The sequence below is a fragment of the Stomoxys calcitrans genome, chromosome 1 (genome assembly GCF_963082655.1).
Source record: "Stomoxys calcitrans chromosome 1, idStoCalc2.1, whole genome shotgun sequence".
Classification (NCBI taxonomy): domain Eukaryota; kingdom Metazoa; phylum Arthropoda; class Insecta; order Diptera; family Muscidae; genus Stomoxys; species Stomoxys calcitrans.
The window spans coordinates 203,226,131-203,251,754 of record NC_081552.1 but is presented as its reverse complement, the minus strand read 5'-3'; the positions used below and the strand labels follow the sequence as shown (position 1 = coordinate 203,251,754).

Sequence of the window (25,624 nt, the reverse complement as noted above, 5' to 3'; positions counted from 1 at the left end):
ATACATATATACGAGGTGTTGGATATCCAAAGTTCGGGCAGGCCCTGCTAATGTTCTTATAGTTGTTATATAATAGATAGATTAATATTTGATGAATTTTCAGCATTTCAACATTGTAGTGTACTTTGATGTAGTAACAGTGCAATCAATTACCCCCCCATCACCAATAATCCTTTGATTTTACATTTAAATGCTGCGAATGCCCAAATTAGTAAATGAAAATCTCGATAATAAATCTCATACAAATGGCCATGTTAAATTGAAATGAAAATTACCTTTCACAAATATTCCCGCCATTCTACTCCTAACGCCAAACTAACGAGTGAGTCCTTGCCCAGCAACATGGTATCCTTTTGCAGCAATCATTGTCGTTTATGCCGCCGCGTATTGGCCATTTACGTGCACAAAATTTCCGGATGCCATGGTGAAATTGGAGAGGCTGCCAGAGAGAAGGCAGGCAGCCTGGCATAGTCGTTATGTTACAAGCGCCCAACCGAAGGTATTATGGTATTTTTCCGCTCAATTTGTGCCGGTGGCATAACTGCAAAAACAACAAACACAGAATAAGAAAATAATTACTATTTTAGAGCATAGTCTTTAGAAGGGAGTTTTTTCTTGAAATCGGAAATAGAATGAGAAAGTTTGCGATTTGGTGGAATGGGGCGAATTTCATAAAATTAATTAAACTAATGATGTCACGAAGTGGCGGCAAAGTCACCACAACGCAAAATGAATTATTACTTTGGCCATTTGTAAAATCATTTCAAATTCATCTGTCATCAGTTTGAAGTTTTCTAGAAGATGAAACAAAAGTTTGAGGCATTATTAAAGCTATAATGGATGTGGCGTTGAAATTAACCAGTAAAAATGCTTTGAGTTTAACCAGGCCGAACTTTGGATACCAAGAAAGCATTGTGCAAAATTTTGGCAAGATTGGTCAATAAATGCGTTTCCTGTGACTCTAGAAGTTAAAAGCGGGCGATATATATATGTGAGAGCTATATCTATATCTGGAGCGAACATTAAGCGATATACATATATGACAGCTATATACAAATCTGGGTTGATTTCTATGAAATTCAGCAGTAATGTCGGTAGTCATAAGAAAATCCCTCCTGCAAATTTGCGAGAGAATCGCCAAAACAATTGAGCAACTTATTGCAATATTTCTCAAAATCGGACGAAGATATACATAGGAGATATATCTACATATAAACCGATTTCGAACAAACTAAACCTGAACCGATTTGGAGCAAATTTCTCAGTTATTATGGTAGTTATCGAGGAAAGCGTTCTACAAGGTTTTGGCAAGATTGTGCAATAAATGCGCTTGCAGTGGCTCTAGAAGTGAAAATCGGGCGACATACATATATGGCAGTTATATCTAAATCTGAACCGATTTCTTTGAAACTCACCAGTAATGTCGATAGTCATAAGAAAATTCCTCATGGCAAATTTCGAGAGAATCGGTTAACAAATGATCACTTTATTGATATATTTCTCAAAATCGGACGATCGGATATGGAAGCTATATCTAAACCGATTTCGAGCAAACCTCTCAGATATTGTGGTAGTCGTCGAGGAAAGCATTGTGCAAAATTTTGGGAAGGTTGGTCAATAAATGCTCTGGCTGTGACTCTAGAAGTTAAAATCGGGCTATCTATATATATGTATGTGAGAGCTATATCTAAATCTGAACCGATTTCCATGAAATTCACCAGTAATGTCGAGAGTCAACAGAAAATCCCTCCTGCTAAATTTCGAATGAATCGGTTAACAAATGACCATTTTATTGCATTATTACTGCAAATCGGACGAACATATATAAGGAAGCTATATCCAAATCTGAACCGACTTTTTTTAATTTCAATAGGCTTCGTCTTTATGCCGATAAACATGCCTGTACCAAATTTTAAGACGATCGCATGAAAATTAAGACCTGTACTTTGTACACAAATTAACATGGACAGACGGACATCGAATCAGAAAGTGATTCAGAGTCGATCGGTCTATCTCTCTTCCTTCTGGGTGTTACAAACAAATGCACTAAGTTATAATACCCTGTACCTGTGGTGTAGGGTATAAAAATGAAATTTTTGCTCTTTCTCAAAAACCGATTTTCATGATATTTTTGTACAGTTTGAGCCCCCGTTGATTATAGGGTACTATATTCTATGATATCCGAAGGGGGCGGACCCTCCCCCTTACCCTAATTTTCATAAACACCAGATCTCGGATATGATTGAACACATTTAAGAAAAATTGCCACCTTATGATACCCCAAAAACACGAAATTGCTATAAAATTTTTAAGTCAAATAACTTGGGGGGACGCCCCATCCCAAAACCCACCCGAGCGGACATGTTTACCGATTGAGACAATATCGGTATCAAATGAAATCTATTTAAGAGTAGAGTACAAACTTGGCAAAAAAAATCATACTATGTGTCGGGGGGGATGTTGTGCACTTTGTAGACGGGTAGGCTCGAAATGGGGCCTAAATCTGAGGATAATCTACTGGCTCTACAGGAGCGTTATTAGACCAACTTACTTAAGCCTCAGAAGTTTGGTGGACTGCTATGGAGAAAGAGTGCAACATAAGGACCATACAACAGTTTCAAAGAACATGTTGTCTTGGCATAGGCGGAGCGAGCCGTGATCCTCGGCCACTAGGACACTGAAGACTTTTCTAGATATCTGACCCATTGACATACAGATTAAGTGTGAGTCAGCCACTGCGGCTATGAGACTTAAGGCGATGGGAGAATGGATTGAGGATGGGAGCAGCTCATACCATTGCGGTATAATCGAGGCGACTTAAGGAAACCTGAAAGGAAGGGAAGAGGTTTCCAATCGGATACCTGAGATGAACCTTGAAGTCGAGTGCGAGGCACTGCTGTCAGCGGCACAGTCTTGAATTGACGGAACCCTAGCATTGCCATCTGGAAGATCATGTTACACGGATGGATCAAAGCTAGAGGACAGAGTGGGCCTGGGGGTCTACATTGAGAACCCAGGGACTGAAAGCTATTTTAGACTGCCGGACTATAATACGGACCTGCAGGCGGAGATCCGGGCGATCACGGAATGCGTGAGTGTTGTGGTGCTAACGCGAGGACGTCGAGTGTGAACATCTTTACCGACAGTAAAATTGCTATAAGGGCAATAACAACCAGGACGGTAAAGTCACGAACAGTCTGGCAGTGCAAGAAGGAAATTAACGCCTTCTTTGAGAATGGCAAAATCCGCATCTTGTGGGTGCCAAGCCATAACGGAATAAGGGAAATGAAAGGGCAGACGATTTGGCGGTGAAGGCCAGAGGACTGCCGTCAATTAACTTGGTTAACCCGAAGCCTTTCGGATCAACGCAGTCCGACTTAAGGGAGTGGGCGACGAATGCGACGAACAGCGAAACGGTCGGTAGAACGGCGAAAATCCCCAAAATCACCACCCAAAAATAAAAGTGGACTAATCGGGGCGATACAGGATTCAAAAGAAAGGTATTCAGGAGTAGAGTATGAATATGGGATAAGGAAATACACAAAAGGCCGCCCAGACCTCAAAACCTCCTCAATCAGGAATATTGGACGATCATGATAATATGAGACTCCAATGAAAGTTATTCGGTAGTAGATTACGAGTATGCTTTGGAAAGAATAAGAAGGAATAAGGCTATACAAATTGTTGCCATGGGAAGGGGGCGTAATCTTCCCCTTAATCTAAAAGCACCACACAAAAATAAAAGTGGACCTATCGGGACATATTGTATCGATGAAAGGTATTTGATAGTGAAATACGTCTATGGTAATGAAAATTGGGCTCCGGTACCCAGGGGCCGCCTCAACCCCAAAATACCCCCAAAACTGGACACATTAAGCGACTGTATAAATATGTATAAATATGGGGCTCAAACTAAAGATGTAAAGCACGAAACCTATATTCAGTTTCGGGACCAAGTGTCTGGGGCCATACCCTACCCCCATAACACCCACCGCGGACAACCCCCCTAACAAACGTATTGGCCGATCTTAACAATATAGGACTCAAATAAAGATTTTCGAAGTATAACACTAATCGAGTAGTAAATTTTGAGTCCAAGTATCTGTGGTCCAAACCCCGAGCCGCACATGAAAGACCTATTGACCGATCATAGCAGTATGGTAGTCTAATGAAAGTTATTCGGAAGAAGAATGCGACTATGGCAGTTAATTTTGGGTCTAAGAATCTGCGAGGAGGCCGTCTTTGTAAGACCACTGCAAATAGGCTAAATGACCAATGGCAGTGTGGCAAACAACCGAGACGTATTTGTTTATTAGAGTGCGAACATCCAAGACTTTAAGACTTTAAATTTGAGATGGGTTTATATGGCAGATATGTCGACATAGACCGAATTTAACCATGCTCGGTACGAATATCGAAGGACCTAATGCAACATGCTTTGTCTAATTTAAGCGAATTCTGTTAATAAATTCACCTTTAATGGGCCTTAAACCTTAAATCTAGAGATCAGCACATATGACAGCTATATCCAAATCTGGACCGATCTAGGCTGTATTGAACAGGGATGTCGGGGAGACTAACATAACTCGCTATAGCACATATCAGCGAAATTGGACAATAAATGCGCTTTTTATGAGCCCAAAGAGCTTAAATCGAGAGATCGATCTATATGGCAGATATATGCAAATCTGGACCAATCTAGGCCGTATGTCGAGGAGCCCAACACAACTCGCTATACCAAATTTCAGGGAAATCGGACAATAAATGCAACTTTTATGGGCTCAAAAACCTTAAATCGAGAGATCGGTCTATATGGCAGCTTTAAGTAAACCTGGACCGATCAGGTCCGTATTGAACAAGAATGGTGGAAGCCCTACCAGAACTCACTATTCCAAATTTCAAAGAAATCGGATAATAAATGTGGCCTTAATGGATCTAAGGCCTTAAATCGGCAGAACGGTCTATAGGGGGGATATATCGAGATATAGCCCGATATATCCCATCTTCGAACCTTAACCTGCCTAGGAACAAAAATAGAATCTGTGCAAAGTTTCAACTCAATATCTCTATTTTTAAAGTATGTAGCGTGGTTTCAACAGACAGACGGACGGACATGGCTAGATGGTCTTATTTTTTTTCGACGATCAAGTTTATGTAAAAAGGGTGATTTTTTAGCTATTATCTTTTTGGCAACACTGGTTTAAACAGTTAACGTGCGTTTCGTGCTTTGTTTCACTATCAAACATCTTCAGTTTGGTCTATAATTTAACCAAGCGAAAAACGCTTGCAAATTATTGAATGAACGGTTATGCATACGCCCCAGAAGTGTGCCGCCTTCTACATAGTTCACTTGGTACCCCTTCGGCTTCTACTGCAAATTTTGCTCATGGACAAACATATCACTGAGTGCTGTCCGATTCAATTTTTTCGGCTTTTTAGAGCCGAGCCCGAACGGTGTACCACAGAGCGACACCTCTTTGGGAAGAAGTTTCTACATGGCAAAGTACCTTACAAGTGTCGCCAGCATTAGGAGGTGATAATCACCGCTAAAAATTTTTTTCTGATGTTCATACCAGGATTCGAACCCAGGCGTTCAGAATCATTGGTGGACATACGACACGGCAGCTTCCTACTATCTCGTTTTTATTCAACTAGTGATACATACTGCTCATCAGCGTGTAGTCTCCGGTCGAAAATAGTTTAGTTGGCAATCCATCGCTTCCAACTGCCTTGTTGTTACTCGTGACATGTTTAATGTTCCTGCAAAGATTTGAACACTCTGCACCACGCTACATATTTCATTATAAAAATTAACTCAATGAAACCTTTTCTATATTCAGCATAAATCTCTTCCTCATAAAACAAATGAAGCAAAACAACTTTACAAAAACTTATTAGTCTCGTTTTAAATTCAATTGCAATCAATGCATAAATAAAATCCAATAATTCTATTATTAAGCTTCCGCCTCCCCCATCCCAATCATCGTATAATACAATGACAGCCTTTATCTTTGGCAGTATTTTATGTGAAATTTCAATCTAACAAAGTTCAGTTCAGTTCGGTTCTAAACCCAGGCATAATTAAGTCAAATAATGAAAAACCCATTGCATAAAGGACGAAATGTAGTTGATTCCCATTGAAGCAGCATGAAGACGTTTTTAATAATGCTGTTGCCGATACTGTTGCTGTTGATGCAAATTAATGAAGCCCGAGGATACTCCAAAGATTTCCAATTTTTTCGCATTGCCATAATGATGAGCTGAAGTAGCAACAAGCAGAAGCAACAGCCAATATCCACCAACTCATACGCAGGATAACAAGGATTTTAATAAAATGAAATTTATTGCATTACGCTGAAGCTTAAGGGCAGGACTTAAAATAAAGCAAATACCCATAATGCAGGGAAAAAATTAATAATTCGAGAGAGTTAAACATGGATTTTTAGGGATTGAATTTCGAGAAAAATCGTCCTGTGACCTAGACCAAGCACACCTTTACGACCATAGCGTAATGAAAATAAACCCGCTCGACATGGTCGGGGCCTTGGCAGCTCAGATACAAACTAATAGAGGCGAGTCCCTTATTAGCTACATTCTTTTCACGAACTTGGTTATCTACAACAGAGGTAACATCCTAAAGTTCTACAATCAGATCAGGAAACACACAATGGAATGGAATCGAAAAAAGAACAGTAAAAAATATGCCGAAAAATTTTTCGAAATGCCGAGATGACCTATTTTTTTGGCTGCCAAGGGGTGCCCGGACTACCTAGGGCATTTATGCGTTCTCAAATGGCATATTTTTTACTAGTTATACTCTTCACCATAGGATGGGGGTATACTAATCCAGTCATTCCGTTTGTAACACCTCGAAATATTCGTCTAAGACCCTATTCTTGAACGTTATCCCATTTCAAGTCGATCTAGCCATGTCCGTCTGTCTGTCCGTCCGTCTGTCGAAAGCACGCTAACTTTCGAAGTAGTTAAGCTAGGTGCTTGAAATTTTGCACAAATATTTCTTATTAGTTAAGGTCAGATGGGATTGTAAATGGGCCATATCGGTCCAAGTTTTGATATAGGGTCCTGACTTCTTCAGTCACTAGAGGGCGCAATTCTTATCCGGTAAAGCAGACATTTTGCGTGGGGTGTTTTGTTATAACTTGCAAAACCATGCTAAGTACGGTGCAAACCGGTCTATAACCAGATATGACTGCCATATAAACCGATTTTGGATCTTGACTTCTTGAGCCACTAGAGGGCGCATTTCTCATCCGATTAGGCTGAAATTTTGCATGAAGTGTTTTGTTATGATTTCCAACAACTGTGCTAGGTATGGTTCAAATCATTCCATAACCTGATATAGCTGCCATATGATTTGAAACAAATACGCTAAGTTTGGTTCAAATCGGTTCATAACCTGATATAACTGCCATATAAACCGATCTTGGAACTGGACTTCATGAGCCGCTAGAGGGCGCAATTCTCATCCGAATTGGCTGAGACTTTACACAAGGTGTTTTGTTATGACTTTAAACAACTACACTAAGTATGGTCAAAATCGGTTCATAACCTGTTATATTGTAGCTGCCATATAAACCGATCTGGGATCTTCACTTCCTGATTTTTTGAGCCACTAGAGGGCGCAGTTTTCATCCGATTTGACTTAAATATAGCATGAAGTGTTTTATTATGGCTTCCAATAACTGTGCTAAGTATGGTGAAAATCGGTCTATAACTTGATATAACTGCCATAGAAACTGATCTTAGATCTTGACTTTTTGAACCACTAGAGGGAGCAGTTCTCATTCAATTTGGCTAAAATTTTGGATTAAGTGTTCTGGTATGACTTTCAGCAACTATGCTAGGTATGGTTCAAATCGGTCTATAACCTAATATAACTGCCATAGAAACCGATCTTGGATCTTGACTTTTTGAACCACTAGAGGGCGCAATTCTCATCCGATTTGGCTAAAATTTTGAATTAAGTATTTTGGTATGACTTTCAGCAACTATGCTAAGTATGGTTCAAATCGGTTCAGAACCTGATATAACTGCCATATAAACCTATCTTGAACTTTGACTTCTTGAACCACTAGAGGGCGCAATTCTCATCCAATTTGGCAGAAATTTTGAACAACGGCTTCTCCCATGACCTTCAACATACGTGTCCAATATGATCTGAATCGATCTATAGCTTGATACAGCTCCCATATAAACCGATCTCCCGATTTTGCTTCTTGAGCCTCTTCAAGGCACAATTCTTATCCGAATGGACTGAAATATTGTCCAATGACTTCTATTACGGTCTTCGACAGTCAATTCATTTATGGTCCGAATCGGACTTTAAATTGATATAGCTCCAATAGCATAACAGTTCTTATTCGTTATTCTTTGATGCCTAAGAGATACCGCGCAAAATACTCGACATATAGGACCCATGGTGGAGGGTATATAAGATTCGGCAAGGCCGAACTTAGCACGCTCTTACTTGTTTTTCTTTTTCTATTCTTTGCCACTGTGGAACAGTTTATCGGTATAGAGCTTGTGAAGAGTGCTAACTCTGTCAAAGTCTCAAACTGGAACGTCTGCATCCAGTGCTTCTTTATGGATCTCTACAATCGGACCCGACCTCCAAATCGTAGAAGGACTAACTGAGATGTTTTCGGAGAACATATGCAGATGTTAGGTTCCTCGGCGTCCTATGTCGCACTTATAGGAACTCAAGTCCGCAGTGGCTCTTTTCACGGAGTGCTCGAACGAGAGCATTTCGAATTGCATGCCCAGAACGGGTACCGCGCGTAAGACGAAACAATCGTGGTGGAAATCGGAGTTAAAGATTCTCGGAAAGGAAATCAGGAGGCACTTTAATAGAGGCGTCTCGCCCTGTTAAATGATAAATCGTCTGAAACGAATATCGTCAGGTTCCATAAGGAGACGAGGCGAACAAAGAGGAGTCCATGGGTAAGGCATCTAAGTAAAGCAAAGTGCTCTCTAAGAATCCCAGCACGCCAAGCTCTCTTTAGAGGGAGAACGGAACAATGAATTTAAATTCGAATATAACTAGCCAAGACAAAAACCAACAAAGCCCCTACATGTGAGATTTTGAACTAATTTCCTATAGGCAAAGGTAATTTTTTTTGAAAAAGTGTCCCCCGCGGCCATATGGACAAAGATGGCCCTGCTCTATCCAGTCATGGAAGATATTAGCCAAAAAAAAACTCCTTACTAGGTCGAATATGGCCACTTATTAAAAAAGTTGATCCTGGAGAGAATTGTGCCCACCTGGTCCTTCACTGGGATGAATATCAAAATGGGATTTTAGACAACCCTCTTTGGGTGGCATTAGCCTACAGTCGTTGAAGAAGGCGAAACATTTAGGCCAATTCATCGATTCGAAACTGAGGAAAGAAGCCAAAAAAAGCAATGCGCCAGTACCGGGATCGTCGAATCAATTCCCACCAGAGGTCTGTCGCTGCTGTGGTATCACAAAGAAGTTAAAATAGTCTAAGTGAAAGTGAAAAGGATTGCCACTTTTCCCTAACCTAATTTAACCTACCTCGACGATTATTTACAGGATGTTCACGGTCATAGTGAGACCAGCTCTGACATATGGGGGATTGGTATGTTGATACATTATGGAGAAAAGGACTCGCAACAGGCAGTTTCAGAAGGTGTAAAGACTGGCCTGCGTAGGAGTCATGGAAGTTCTAAGGTCCAGACCGAAGGCAGGACTGGAAACGACCCTACATATGCAACATACTGCAGTCTTTATTTGGAAGGATGCTGCCGAGTTTCTGCTTAAGCTGAGAGAACTTAGCATGTTAAAGGAGAACGAGGAAGGGTGCCTTAGACTAGACTAGACTAGACATTCGCTTTCCGTGGAGAGAGTAATACGAGACGGATACTATGTTTGAGGACGATGGGAACTCCGTCTTCACTGTTGCCTGTACTCGATATCGGTGTGTTGATGGGACTTCGGACGAGTGCACGATTTTTAGACGGATATCTGTGTCATTAGGAAAGCCGAAAAGGAGTTACCGCTTACGCCTTGGCTTCGATGAGAGCAAGATCGAAAAGCTGGCGAAATGTTACAAAACCCTGAATAAACTGCAGGTTCATGACGTAGCACTGGCTTGGCTTTCCCTGAAAATGACGACGACTATGCCAGGAAAGGCTCGTCCATGGCGAGCGAACCTGTCGCCAGACTTGCGCATACATATGTGTCATTTGTTTAACTTCTGTATACAGAAGAGAGGGCACGAAGGTGTTCCTGGCACCATGAAAGGAGTCATGGACGAGCACTTTGCGAAAGGCTATATGGCGGCGCATTTGTAAATTCCACTTCTGTGGTTGTTCACTTGTTGAGGAGGAGAAGGCTAAACATTATCAATGTTCTTGTAAGTGCCTACAGGGGGACAGGCTATTCAACTGAAGGTACGGTTCTTCTTCGATGGGACGTCTCTCAAGGAGATCGTACGTGAACAAAACGGAATGGTGACGACAGGGGACGAATTAAAGAACCCACATTCGGTCATATTTGCATAGACCGGCAGAACTACTGGTTGGCAAACACATGGGCACTTAAATGGGCGTCAAATGGTGCTCCTCCAGAGATGAATATACATGAACAAACAAACAACAAATTTTGCCCTTTAACATTCCACCAAGGAACTGGGGCAAACTTCTCACATATTAATGAGTGCAGTCAGAGTCAAGTTTAAGCTCAAAGATAAGGGGCCTCCTTTTTATAGCCGAGTCCGAACGGCATGCCGCAGTGCGACACCTCTTTGGAGAGAAGTTTTGACATCGTACTATACCTCACATATGTTGCCAACATTAGAAGAAAACCACCGCTGAAAATTTTTTCTGATGGTCTCGATAGGATTCGAACCCAGGCGTTCAGCATCATAGGCGGACATGCTAACCTCTGCGCTACGGTACCCTATACATCTAGGCGTGTAAAAATTTTTACGCATTTTTCTCTTAAGACAAAATCTCTGCGAATTTAAAGACATAATTTTTACAAAATATCTCTTAAGGCAAAATTAAAAATTTTCTGTCAAGAGAATACTTAAATAGCATATTCTCTTAAAACCAAGATTCCATAAAATTTTCTCTTAAGACAAAATTTTCCCACAATTTCCTCTAAAAAAGAAAATTCCATTGAAATTTTTTTCTAAACACAAAATTCCCATGAAATTTTCTCTAAACAGAACATCGTCGTAACGGAGCATCGCATGCAAAATTTCAGCCAAATCGGACAAAAATTGCGGCTTCTGGGAGCTATATCAGGTTATAGACCGATTTGGACTGTACTTGGCACAGCTATTGGAAGTCATAGCAGAGCACTACATGCAAAATGTCGGACAAATCGGACAAAAATTGCGGCGTTTAAGAGCTCATGGAGTCAAATCGAGCGATCGGGTTATATGGGAGCTACATTATGTTCTTGACCAATTGGAACCATACTTGGCACAGTTGTTGGCAGTCATATAAGAACACCATGCGCAGAGGCTCAAGAAGTCAAATCGGGTCAAACGCTACAGCCTTTAAAAATAGAGATATTGAGCTGAAACTGTGCACAGATTCTATTTTTGTCCATAAGCAGTTTAAGTTCGAAGATGGGCTATAGCGGACTATATCTTGATATAGCCCCCATATAGACCGATTGGCCTATTTAGGGCCTTTGGCCCATAAAAGCCACATTTATTATCCGATTTTAAATTTGGAATTCCGTGCTACTTACAAAATCCTTAATTGTTTTCAATACCACTCCCCTAAACTGATTCATGTCTTTTATTGCGTCTCCATCTAAGTGCCGGTATCTGTTGGACGCGAAAGCCGGGCAATGACAAAGGAAATGCTCCAACGTCTCATCATCTTCCCCGCATGCCCTACACATGCTATCACTTGCCGCACCGATTTTACATTAGTGAGCTCGTAGTCCTATGTGCCCCGTTATGATACCTAAAGGCATACAGAACTTTTTCTTACTTTCCTTCAGTAAGATCCTTCGTCTTCTCACGATCTGGATATCGCCATAGGATTTTCGTCGTCCTATCGAACGTTTCGCTGGGCCACAGTGTTACATGCGCGTTCGTCGCCCACGCTTCGCTTCGACTGGGTAAAGTTTTCTGACGGCAGTTATCTGACCTTCGCCACATCGTCTGCTATTTCTTTCAAACTTGCTCGGCTGTGGCCCGGCAACCAAACGATGCGGTAAGATCCAACACTGTTCGTGATCTTACCGTCCTGGTTGTTATGGCCCTTATGGCCTGTTTAATGTTCGTAAAGATGTTCACACTCGACGTCCTCGCGTTTGCACCACACCACCTCCGCCTATGCCAAGACAACAAGTTCTCTGAACCTGTTGTATGGTCCTTATGTTGCACTTTTTCTCCATAGCAGTGCACCAAACTAATGAGGGGTAAGTAAGAGCTCCTATAGAGCCAGTGAACTATCCTCGGATTCAGGCCCCATTTCGAGCCTACGGCCCGTCTACATAGTGCCCAACATCTGTGAGCCTTCTCAGTACGCTCCTGAATGTGAAACTTCCAATTCAGTTTCCTGTCCAAGATCACACCTTAGTATTTGACCTTGTAAGATATCAAAATCGTGTTATTAAGGAAACGTGGTGCATTAAATTGGCCCAGCTTCGGCTTTCTCGTGAACAGGCATATTTCAGTCTTCTCTGGGTTAACATGGAGACCTCTGGGTCTAGCACAAACATATGCCATATGCAAGACCGGTTTGGCCCTTCTGCATAGCTGGTTCGGATCCTTACCCCTTAGAAGTATCCCTCCTCAGTCAGCATCCGTAATAGGTCATTTATGGTGGTCACCCATAGAAGTGGCAATAAAAGGCCCCCCTGTGGCGCGCCTTGTGCCACTTTATCCCTGATATTTATGCCATGGGACACACAATTTATCCTCCTGTTCTACATAAATACTAAGTATCATGATAAAATTTCAGGCGGCTAGCTTTACGCGTTCGACCGCTATCGTGATTTCGATAGACGCACGGACATGGCTAGATGGATTCAGAACGTCGAACGTTTCTCTAAAGACAAAATTTTTTGGTCAATTAAAATGACCTAAATATAGAAATATATATGCTCTAAACAGATTTCTTGTCCAAAAATTATTGACATCTTATGGTGGTGTATATGTGCTATACGTATATGCTATAGCGGCTACATATAGCCAATGGCTGTCACACACTTGCATAAGGATCATAGGGTACTTAGTAAAAAACTGCTTATTATGAAAATTCACAATATGTTCAAGTGCAACAGAGGAAGAGAAAGAAACAAATGTATAGCTGAAATGGTTGTTAAAAAATCATAATGGCAGCTTGTTACCAAGGGATTTTTTTTCTGTTGTGTCGTTTGTTTTTTTTTTTTTTTTTTTTGCTTACTGGGTCCTCTGCCTTGTTTGCCTTTAACTAGCAATAAATGCAAGCACACCACCCCACACATAGAGACGGCTGAGTGACTGGCTGGCCACCTTCCACAGTTCACCATGAAACAATCATCAAATACTCAAACAGTGCCTTGGTGTCCCATTAGCATTCAGACCGCCATCAAACTCCCACCCCACCACCTTTAATGGCAATGAGGGGAGGAATAAAAAACAAAACCACCTTCACTCGGAGGAAAGAAGGAAAAAAACGTTGCCGGCACAATGGCAGGAGTACGTACATCACTCTCGGTGGCACCAACGCGCCATTGCCAACGCTCTCGTCCTTGCCGTTAACAACATCGTCTTCGCCTTGATCATTATCATCAGCATCATCACAGGCAACAGCAACAACAGTAGCAGCAGCAGTATTTCGTTTGATTCACAATCAAACTACCCCATCGCATTATTTTGGTCCATTGACGCCAAGCGTTTGCAGCTAAAGACCAACATCATCGTACCACCACCTCTTTAATATTAACACTCGTCCTACACAACTCCACTGCCTCCTCCTCCTCCTACCACTCGTTCTCCTTGTCCATGGCTTTCACTGCAGCCACACGCGCTTTCTGCCTGTTCAGCATATTCCCTCATGGCCAACACTCTGCTTTTCTGCTTTTGTTGTGAATTTCTTTCTTTTTTTCATTTTTTTTTTTTGTTTGCTGCTCCCCTCATTTCGTTTCAAGTTGCCATTATACTTATGACTCTTGTTTGAATACATAATGTACCGTGCCCATAGGACGAGTATGATTTTGAAAAGTAAAAAAAAGTGGAAGCACTTTTTGCACAATGTAAACACCCTCATACCCCTGGATTGGTCCATGTCCCGTATCGGAATATGCGAACAATATGAGTATGAATATGGCATACAATGTACTATTGGTTTACGTATGTGTTCGTGGGCCTATGGCTACAGTGGAGTTCAAAATTGGATTAACTATTTCGGGAATGTCGGTTTAAAATATAACAGAGACGTCGAGGGGTAACACAATTCAATATCCTAGGCTCATTGAACCAAAATTCAGCGAAATTGGATGATAAATGCGACTTTTTTTGCTTCTGGGCCTTAAATCTGGAAAACGGACCATACATAAGGCATGGTTAAAGCTCATATCTATGCATTAGAAGACAACATTGAAGCATTTATTCGTGAGATACCAGCCGACATGTTGGAGAGAGTAGAGGCAAAATTTGACCAAGCGGATGACCCATTTGAGGCGCAGTGACGGTCAACATTATATATCCTCCACCATGGATCGCATTTGTCGAGTTCTTTTCCCGGTATCTCTATTTAGGCGAGCAAGCGATAGAAGAAAAAACTTGCTATGCTATTGGAGTTATACCAACTTATGGTCCGATTCAGACCATAATTGAAATGAATATTGGAAACCATAGTCATTGTGAAAAATTTCAGCCAATTCGAATAAGAATTGGGCCTTTAAGGGGCTCAAGAGTAAAAAAGGGAGATCGGTTTATATGGGAGCTGTATCAAGCTATAGACCATATTTAACGCGTATTTTGAAGGTCTTTGGAGAAGCCGCTGTACAAAATTTCAGCAAAATCGGAAAATAATTACGCCCTGTAGAGGCTCAAAAAGTCATGATCCCAAATCAGTTTATATGGCAGCTATATCAGGTTATGGACCGATTTGAATTATTTTTAGTACAGTTGTTGGAAGTCATAACGAAACAAGTCATGCCAAATTTCAACTAAATACGATAGTACTTGCGCCCTCTAGAGGCTCAAAAAGCCAAGATCCCAGATGGGTTTATGTGGCAGCTACATCAGGTTATGGACCGATTTGAACCATATTTAATACATTTGTTGGAAGTCATAATAAAATACGTCATGCAAAATTTCAGTGAAATCAGATAAGAATTGCGCCCTCCAGTGGTTTAAGAAGTCAAGTTCCCAGATCGGTTTATATGGCAGTTACATCAGTTTATGGCCCGATTTGAACCATAATTGGCATAGTTGTTGGAAGTCATAACAAAACACGTCATGCCGAATTTCAGACAAATCGGATAGATAGAGGAACGCCCCCTAGTGGTACAAGAAGTCAAGTTCCCAGATCGGTTTATATGGCGGTTATATCAGGTTATGGACCGATTTGAACCATACTTGGCACAGTTGTTGGAAGTCATAACAAAACACGTCATGCCGAATTTCAGCCAAATCGGATAGGAATTACGCCCTCTAGTGGTTTAAGAAGTCAAATTCCCAGATCGGTCTATATGGCAGTTATATCAGGTTATGGACCGATTTGAACCATACTTAGCAAAGTTGTTGGAAGTCATAACAAAACATGTCATGCCGAATTTTGGATAGGAATTGGATAGGAATTGCGCCCTCTAGAGGCTCAAGAAATCAAGATCCAAGATCGGTTTATATGACAGCTATGTCAGGTTATGGACCGATTTCAATCATACTCAGCATAGTTGTTGGAAATCGTAGCAAACCACTTCATGCAAAATTTAAGCCAAATCGGATGAGAATTGCGCCCTCTAGTGGCTCACGAAGTCAAGATCCCAGATCGTTTTCTATGGCAGCTATATCAGGTTATGGACCGTATTCAATCACACTCAGCAATGTTGTTGGAAATCATATAAAAACACCTCGTGCAAAATTTCAGCCAAACCGGATAAGAATTGTGCCCTCTGGAGGCTCAAGAAGTCAAAATCCAAGATCGGTTTATATGGCAGCTATATCAAAACATGGGCCGATATGGTCCATGTGCAAAATTTCAAGCGGCTAGCTTAACTTCTACGAAAATTAGCGTGCTTTCGACAGACAGACGGACGGACGGACATAAAATGTCATGACGATCAAGAATTTATATACTTTATGGGGTCTTAGACGAATATTTCAAGGTGTTACAAAGAGAATGACGAAATTAGTATACCCCCATCCTATGGTGCAGGGTATCAAAAAGATTCTGAGTCGACGGGATGCTTGTTAATGGATTTTATCCTCTTCCTTGTACGACAGTTGTGGTGTGGGGTTTAAAAGTATAAAAAACTTGCACCGGTTTTTTGAATTAGCTCAGTTTTCGAACAGTTTGAAAGTACGTACTGAGAAAGGTAGTACGAAACCATTTTAAAGTATTTTAATATCGTTTAGTATTATAAATTAAGGGTCCAGGGTCCATCATGAATAAGTTGTATATATGAAAAATTTCATCCTGATAGCCTTACTCTTTCGAACGTTATCGTGATTTCGGCTATTTGTTGAACTAGTGGAGGAATATGGGTAGAAAATTACCCAAGATTAGAACTGTCTTAGAAAAATTCTAGCTCGAGTTAGGAAAAAGGTTATCGAATGAAACTTGAATTAGCGTTAAGTGTACGAATGAAAGGAAAAAAATTGTCGAAAGTAGGCAATTTTTATACCCACCACCATAGGTTGGGGTTATACTAATTTAGTCATTCCATTTGTAACACCTCGAAATTTTGAACAAGAACCCCAAAAAGTATATATATTCTCGATCGTCTTGATATTTTGAGTCGAACTTGCCATGTCGTCCGTCCGTCCGTCTACCGGACGGTAGACCATACAACAGGTTCAGAGAACATGTTGTCTTGGCATTGGCGGAGCGATGAGGACCACGCCCACTAGGGCACTGGAGACTATTCTAGATATCCGACCCATTGACATACAGATTAAGCGTGAGGCAGCCACTGCGGCTATGAGACTTAAGGCGATGGGAGAATGGATTGAGGATGGAAGCAGCTCTTACCATCGCGGTATAATCGAGGCGACGATAGGAAACCTGAAAGGAAGGGAAGAGGTTTCCGATCGGATACCAGAGACGACGCTTGAGGTCGAGTGCGAGGCATTGCTGCCAGCGGCACAGTCTTGGATTGACGGAACCCTAGTATTGCCATATGGAAGATCATGTTGCTTTGCTTTGCTTTCATTGGCTATAACAGAGTATTTGTTCCACTAGCCGAACGTAGAATAGCGTTCCAAGCGCCTCGATCTACTGCGCTCATTCTAAAATCGCTGACACTAAGAGCATGTTACACGGATGTATCAAAGCTAGAGTACAAAGTGGGCTTGGGGGTCTACATTGAGAACCCAGGGACTGAGATCTGTTTTAGACTGCCTGACCATAATAAGGTCCTGCAGGCGGAGATCCGGGCGATCAGGGAATGCGTGAAGTGATGTGGTGTTAACGCGAGGACGTCGAGAGTGAACATCTTTACCGACAGTAAAATTGTCAATAACAACCAGGACGGTAAGGTCACGAACCGTCTTGCAGTGTAGGAAGGCCTTCTCTGAGGATGGCAAAATCGGCATCGTTAGGGTGTTGGTCTATAATGGCGTAAGTGCAGATGATATGGCGGCGTAGGCCAGAGGAATTCCGTCAATAAACTTAGTTAACCCGAAGCTTTTCGGGTCGACGCAGTCCGAGTTAAGAGCGTGGGCGAAGAATGCTCAAGCAACACTGTGGAACAGCGAAACGGTCGGTAGGATGGCGAAAATTCTATAGGGGGATCCAGATCGTCAGAAGACTAGGTTGTTACTGAAAAGAAGTACGAACGAGGTCAGTGTAGCTATTGGTGTCATAGCATGGTTGCGAATTTGCATGAAATGTTCTGTTATGACTTCCAAGAACTGTGCCAAGTAAGGTCCGAATCGATGTATAATCTGAAATAGCTTTCATATAAACTGATCTCTCGATTTTACTTCTAGAGCACTTGCAAGTCGCCATTTTTTTCCGATTTGGCTGACATTTTGTATGTAGTGTTCTGCCGAGTACGGTTAAAATTAGTCACGAACCTGATACAGCTCCCACATAAACCGATCTCCAGATTTGACTTCTAGAGCCCCTGGATGACACATTTTTCATCCGATTTGGCTTCTTGAGCTCTTACAAGGCGCATCATTTTCCAATTTTGCATGTAGTGTTCTGTTAAGATTTCCAACAACTGTGAAAATTACGGACCAAATCAGCCTATAACCTGATATAGCTCCAAAAAAACCGATCTCCCGGTGTAACTTCTGTAGCACCTGGAGGCCTGAATTTTCATCCGATTTGGCGAAAATTTTAAACATAGTGTTAGGTTATGACCAACAACTGTGCTAAGTTCGTTCTGAATCGATCTATAACCTGATAAAGCTCCCATATAAACCGATCTCCCGATTTGACTTCTTGAGCCCTTGGATGCCGCAATTTTTGTCCGATTTGGCGGAAATTTTAAACATAGTGTTAGGTTATGACCAACAACTGTGCTAAGTTCGTTCTGAATCGATCTATAACCTGATAAAGCTCCCATATAAACCGATCTCCCGATTTGACTTCTTGAGCCCCTGGATGCCGCAATTTTTGTCCGATTTGGCTGAAATTTTGCACATAGTGTTCTGTTATGACTTCCAACAACTGTGCCAAGTCCGATCCACGAACCTGATACAGCTCCCATATAAACCGATCTCAAAAGTTGACTTCTTGAGCCTTTGTAAGCCGCGATTTTTATCCGAAATTTTGCATATAGTGTTCTAATATGACTTTCAACAACTGGCGTTGATTGCAGCCTGTGGGGTTTCCAACTCTATTGCCTCCCTCAAACATTGCCGTAATGTGATTTGTCTGGCGATGTTCTATCGGTACTTTCATGATGTGTGTTCTGATATTCATCTTCATATTCCTGATGTGAGAATGTTTGTCAGATGTACTAGACTTTCCAGGAACTCAAAACCGTTTGTAGTTAATAAGCCAGCGGACCGGACGAATGCATTATGGAGAGAATTCTTATTTCGCCCGAACCGTTCGTAGTCGATTTCACAACTTCCGGCTAATGTTTTTCCTACCCACTACGACATCCAGAAATTTAAGACAAATGTTGATAAACACTACAGTGCGTCTGATTACAGACTTCCACAAAAACATTAGCAAGCCCAACTACAGTAAAACCTTGATTGACGTGGCGATTAGTTTAAAAAAAATAGCCATGTGAATTAAAATTCTTCTTACCTATTAAGCAAACAGGCACATTGAACAAAATTGGTATTCTGGAAATTCACACACCAAATAATGAACGACTTTAAACGACTAAAACTTGGATTCCCCGACATAGACATGGAGTACAACCAAAAAAGCACTTCCAACGATTTTTGCTTCGAAACTAATGAAAAGACGTAAATCGAAGTTAGTAGGAACACATTTTTGATGACGTAAATCAAAACAATATTAGTCGAGACGACGTAAATCGAGGTATTACTGTACAAAACCCCACGAACTATGTGGCACCCTAATTTTCACATGCAAAGCTTTGATATGGTTATACCGAGTTCGGTTTCCGTATTCGACTTTACACAAAAAACGCACATTGACCAAAACTTGGAGTACATCCTAAAAAGCACTTTGAACAATTTTTGCTTTGAAACTACTGAAACGAAGTAAATCGAAACGATATTAGCCGAGACGACGTAAATCGAGGTATTACTGTGCAACACCCCAAGAATTATGTGCTCACCCTTGTTTTCACATGCAAAACCTTGATATGGCTACATCGAGTTCGGTTTCAGAGTTCTTCAATATAGAACCCCTCATTGACGACAAAGTTTTGTCCATCACTGTAGGGTTTTGTTCAAAGTATATATCCTACTCATTTGTACTCAAGCCAGTTGCTGTAAATGTGTTTCCATTATCCCTCAAACTGTTGTAGTTCTCATATAAGTACCACCATGCATGGATATATTTCTTTTTTCGCTACAATGCGATTTGCAAGTCCTCTTTGAATATTTCCATATACATCTACACATACACAGGACATGGGTAGGGAAATGTATTTATTTATACGTTGTACACATACATTGGTATATATCATACTAAACACACTGCTACATCTTTTCATATACAGATATAGTTTTTATTATTTATGGCCTTTGTATTTGTATTGGCGTTTCAAAAAATACACAACGTATAAAATGAGTAAATATTGTCCTCTCGTCATCGCGCCGGAAGCTTCTCATTCCCAACATCTGAGAAATCACATTTAAGTGACTAAGCCTAAAATGTCATTAAAATGGAGAAAGATGAATGTAAGCAAGTAGCCAAGCGGTATCCTGCGGATGCATGTTGTACCTTGTACCTAATCGAAGTCATAGTTGGAATGCAGGGAATGACTTCATGCTAGTAGAACAATGGGGTCTTTGGCAGCCTTGTATTTCGGTTGGAAATGATTTGTGAACGTTATTCGTTTGGAAATATCTAGAAGCTATTGATTTGTCGAAATATTCAGATAGCTTCCTATCTATATGCAAGAATCCCCAGGTAATGCCAACATACAAATTTTGATTGGTAGCATAAGTGAGAAGGCACCCCACCTCGAGGCATTGACAGCCCCAATACTGGGATAAACCAACAAGATAACAAATCGAGATATGGGTTTTTATGGGAGCTATATCAGGTTAAATAGCGATTGAGACCTTTCTTATCGCTGATGATGGAATTCGCAAGAAAATTCCACGTGCAAAATTTCAGCTAAATCGGAAAACAATGTCGACTCAAGATCCCAAATCGGAACATTAGTTAATATGGGAGCTATATCAAGTTATAGACCGATTTTGATCGTAATTGGCAAGGACAACCGATGTCAATCATGAAGGAGTTGGAGCATCAACTCTACCGTAAGAAAGTTGACTTAAAACTTATTTACTAAAAGATGCATTATGGCAGGCTTGGGATCTGCGGATCTAAAAAGATGAGTAAGCAGAGGAACACCTCAAGGAGATGTACTGTCTACTCTGCTTTGGAATGTAGTCATTAACAATATACTATTGTGTCTGGAAGGAAAAGGTGTAAAAGTGTTCGCGTATCCTGATGACGTGGCAAGTGCGGAAAGAGGTAAGATTCCCAGCACTCTAAGAGATATACTTCAAGAACCTCTACGTGCCACAGCAAAGTGGGCTACCGAAAATAGTCTAGGTATAAGCAAGTGCAAGACAGAGGTAGTTCTTTTCAACAGGAGATACAGGTTGCCTACAGTGGAACCTGGCGGAGAGAATGTTCCATTTACAGAAAGCGCAAAATACCTGGGTGTTTTGCTGGACAGTAAATTGAACTTCAAATCCAACATTTTGGAAAGGGCCACTATTTAGACCGCGTGTCATGCATTGGATATATACAGCAGTTGTCAGACCTATAATGCTATATGGTGTTGTGGTCTGGTGGACGCCGCTCTTGGCCTATACACCTGCAAGAGAGCCATTGGCAAATGTTGGGGATTTAGATTGCATGTCATGCATTGGGTATATACGGCAATTGTCAGACCTATAATGCTAAATGGTGTTGTGGTCTGGTGGACGGCATTTCGAAATTCCATCTACTGCTCAATATTTAACCGGATCCAAAGGATGGCTTGCTTGGGCATCACAGCCGCACTGAGGACGACACCATCTGATGCACTGAATTTAATGCTTCATCTTATGCCTCTGGACATTGTGGCTACCCAAATTGCAGCGACCACTGCCGTGAGGTAAAGGGAGCTTTCTCATTGGTCATGTGGCGGCTACGGACACTGTGTTATCCTTGATACAATATCCGATGTTTCAGGCAGTGTGGATTACACCCTACTACTGTACCACTTTTCCTAGACTTCTATATGGATCGTTCCAAACTAAACGACCACGGGGGCTTTGGGGTGTACTCTAAAGATTTAGAACTGGTCATATCGAAGAGGTTACCCGACCACTACAGTGTGTACCAGGCAGAGATCCTTGCAATTAAGGAAGTGGTGGAATGGCTATGATATATAACGTTTTTGTGTACACAAAAACCGCCCTAGAGTGTCGCAGATCTCTCAACGAGGTGACTGAACATTTCAAAATTCACCTATTCTGGGTGCCGGGCCACAGAGATATTCCAGGAAATTTTAAAGCGGACGAGCTTGCGAGATTAGGAACTACCCTACACATTTCAGGGATACTGGAATCTGTGGGTATACCTCAATAGACATGTAAGCTTAGTTTTCAGGATAAGGCCAGCAGGGCAACGAATGATAGATGGTCACAAAGAGGGGGCTCTGAGCATTCCAAAACTATGTGGCCTCATCTAGACTTGCAGAGGTCTACTGCTTTGCTGCCATTGGCTAGAACAGATGTCTCAGTCATTGTGTCCGTCATGACAGGTCACTGTCTAATCGGAAAACATGCTGACAGACTGAAGGTTGCAAGCAACGACTTTTGCAGAAGTTGGAAGGGACATCGAGGAAGAAGAGACTATAGAACACCTTTCTGCGCACTATCAGTTAGAAGGAGTTCCACTATAGGTTCTCATTTCTTTGAGAACCTGTTTGATTTGGCGGATGTGAAAATTCGCAAGTTATTGGGTTTTTGAAAGCGATCTGGATGGTTCAACGGTAGGAACTAGAAGAACATCTTCCATCTTCTGTTCCTGTGGTATTACAATGGACGAAAACTGAATCTGATGGCGGACTTAAACCTAGCCTAACCTAAACTACGGCTTCCAGGGGCTCAAGAAGTCAAATCGGGAGACAGGTTTCTACGTGAGCTATATCAGGTTATGAACCGATTTGGACTTAGCACAGTTGCTAGAAAACACCTGGTACAAAATTTCAGCTAAATTGGATAAAAAATTGTTTCCTATAGAGGCCCAAGAAGTCAAGTCCCAACCGACTTACACTAATTTGTGCAAAATTGCTCGAAAAACCCTACAAAAAACATGCATTGATGTGGGGGATATCTTTTATAGTGTTCAACTAATTCGACAAACTAATTTTTATACCGACCACAAAAGGATGGGGGTATATAAATTTTGTCATTCCGTTTGCAATACATCGAAATATCAATTTCAAACTCTATAAAGTACATATATTCTTAATTGTCGTAAGAATCTAAGACGATCCAGCCGTGTCCGTCCGTCTGTCTGTTGAAATCACGCTACAGTATTTAAAATTAGAAATTTTGAGCTGAAAATTTGCACAGTTTCTTTTTTTTCCACAGGCAGATTAAGTTCGAAGATAGGCTATATCGGACTATATCTTGATATAGCCCTCATACATACCGATCTGACGATTTGAGGACTTAGGCTCACAAAAGCCACATTTACTATCCGATTTCATTGAAATTTGGGACCGTGGGTTGTGTAAGGCCTCTCAACATCCTTGTTCAATACAGCTCAGATCGATCCAAATAGACCGATCTCTCAATTTTGGATCTTACGCCCATAAAAGGCGCATTTATTGTCCGATTTCGCTAAAACTTGGCACAGTAAGTTATGTAAGACCCCTCGATCATCGTTGGGGATTGCAAATGGGTTATATCGGTTTGGATTTAGATATAGCTCCCATATAAACCAATCTCCCGATTTTACTTCATTAGCCCCTGGAAGCCGCAATTTTTGTCCGATTTGGCTGAAATTTTGTACATAGGTTCAGTTATGTAACTTTCAACAACTGTGCCAAGTTTGGTCTAAATCGATCAAGAACCTGATACAGCTCCCATATAAACCGATCCCCCGATTTGACTTCTTGAGCCCCTGGAAGCCTCATTTTTCATTTATTTGGCTGGAATTTTGCATGAAGTGTTCTGTTACAACTTGCACCAACTGTGCACCGTGCAACTACCATCTAAATCGGTCAAGAACCTGATATAGCTGCCATACAAACCAATCTCCCGATTTGACTTCTTGAGCTAGTAAGTAATGTTAGACCCATCGGCATCCTTTTTTATTTGACCCGGATCGGTCCACATTGGAATAAAGTTGCCATATAGACTGATATCTTGATTTAAGGTTGTAGGCCCATACTAGGTGCATTTATTGTCCGATTTTGCAGAAATTTGGTAGAGCGAGTTGTGTTAGGTTACTCGACATACCTGTTCAATACGGCTCAGATCGGTCCAGATTTGGATAAAGCTGCCATATAGACCGATCTCCCGATTTGACTTCTTGAGCCCCTGGAATCCACAGTTTTTGTCCGAATTGGCCGAAATTGTTCACATAGTGTTGTATTATGACTCTCCAACACTGATATAGCTCCCATATTTTAGCAGAATCCATGGTGGGTTACCAAGATTCTTCTCGGCCGAACTTAGTACGCTTTTACTGGTTTCTGATGTCCTCGCCAGGATTCGAAAGTTGGTGTTAAGCGTCATATGCGGACATGCAAACCTCTGGGCTACGGTGGACCCTTACATAGCCTTCCTGAATATGGTGGAGATCGGACCATATTTAGATTCAATTTTTATGGGTTCATTGAATTTTTCATCATATGATGACGTAAGGTAGTTAATAATATCTGAGGTAATGGGTATTCATTGCCTTTTTACTTGTTTTTTTTCGCAGAGGCTGGTCCTTTATTTTGTTACTTGCGAAAACATTTCTCCACCGATTTTTAACCGATTTGAAAAGCTGATAAAATTTACTATATCTTTGTCGCGATATGTGCTAAGGTCCGTTCCTTCAGTCAAAATTTGTGAGAGTTTCAAATCAAAAAAACGTGAAAAAAGTCAATGTTAACATTTTTTCGTCAAAAGAGGTAATTTCATAGTTTCGTCTCTATGAAGAAAATTTGACCTAACACTTCCAATCTGGCTCATTGTACCGTTAAGAAGAGTTAATGTAAAGGGTGACTGTTTATGAGCTAAAGAAAGTCCATCCCCTTAGTCAAATTTTGGCATACTCTTTCCAACATTTCGGCCGGTAACTCATGAATAAATGATTCAATGTTCTCTTCCAATGCGTCAATTGAAGCGGGCTTATCTGTATACGCATGAGCTTTAACATAGCCCAACAAAAAATAGTCTAAAGGCGTTAAATCGACCAATCGACCGGTCCTGAACGTAAAATAAAATGTTCACCAAACTCGCCTCTCAATAATTCCATTGTTACGCGTGCTGTGTGGCATGTGGCACCGTCTTGTTAAAACCACATGTCATGCAAGTCAAGCTCTTGCGTTTTGGGCAAAAACAAGTTGAATATCATCTCACAGTAGCGCTCACCATTCACAGTTACCTTACAATTTGCATCATCTTTGAAGAAGTACGGTCCAATGACGCCACCAGCCCATAAACCGCACCAAACTTTGACTTTTTCTGAATGCATTGGTAGCTCTTGCAATGCTTCTGGCTGATCTTCACTCCCAAATCGATAACTCTGCTTATTTACATACCCAAGCGTTGTTCGTTTGACGATTCATGGTTAA

General features: G+C 41.2%; 1 long non-coding RNA gene across 1 annotated transcript in view; it reads right to left on the bottom strand.

Annotated features, from left to right (window-relative positions):
* Positions 1 to 282: 282 nt before the first annotated feature.
* Positions 283 to 25,624, bottom strand: part of LOC106086584 (uncharacterized) — a 144,148-nt gene continuing 118,806 nt past the window's right edge. Inside the window, exon 3 of the long non-coding RNA XR_001221149.2 lies at positions 283 to 541. This is a non-coding gene — a long non-coding RNA (uncharacterized LOC106086584). The remainder of the gene's footprint in view (positions 542 to 25,624) is intronic.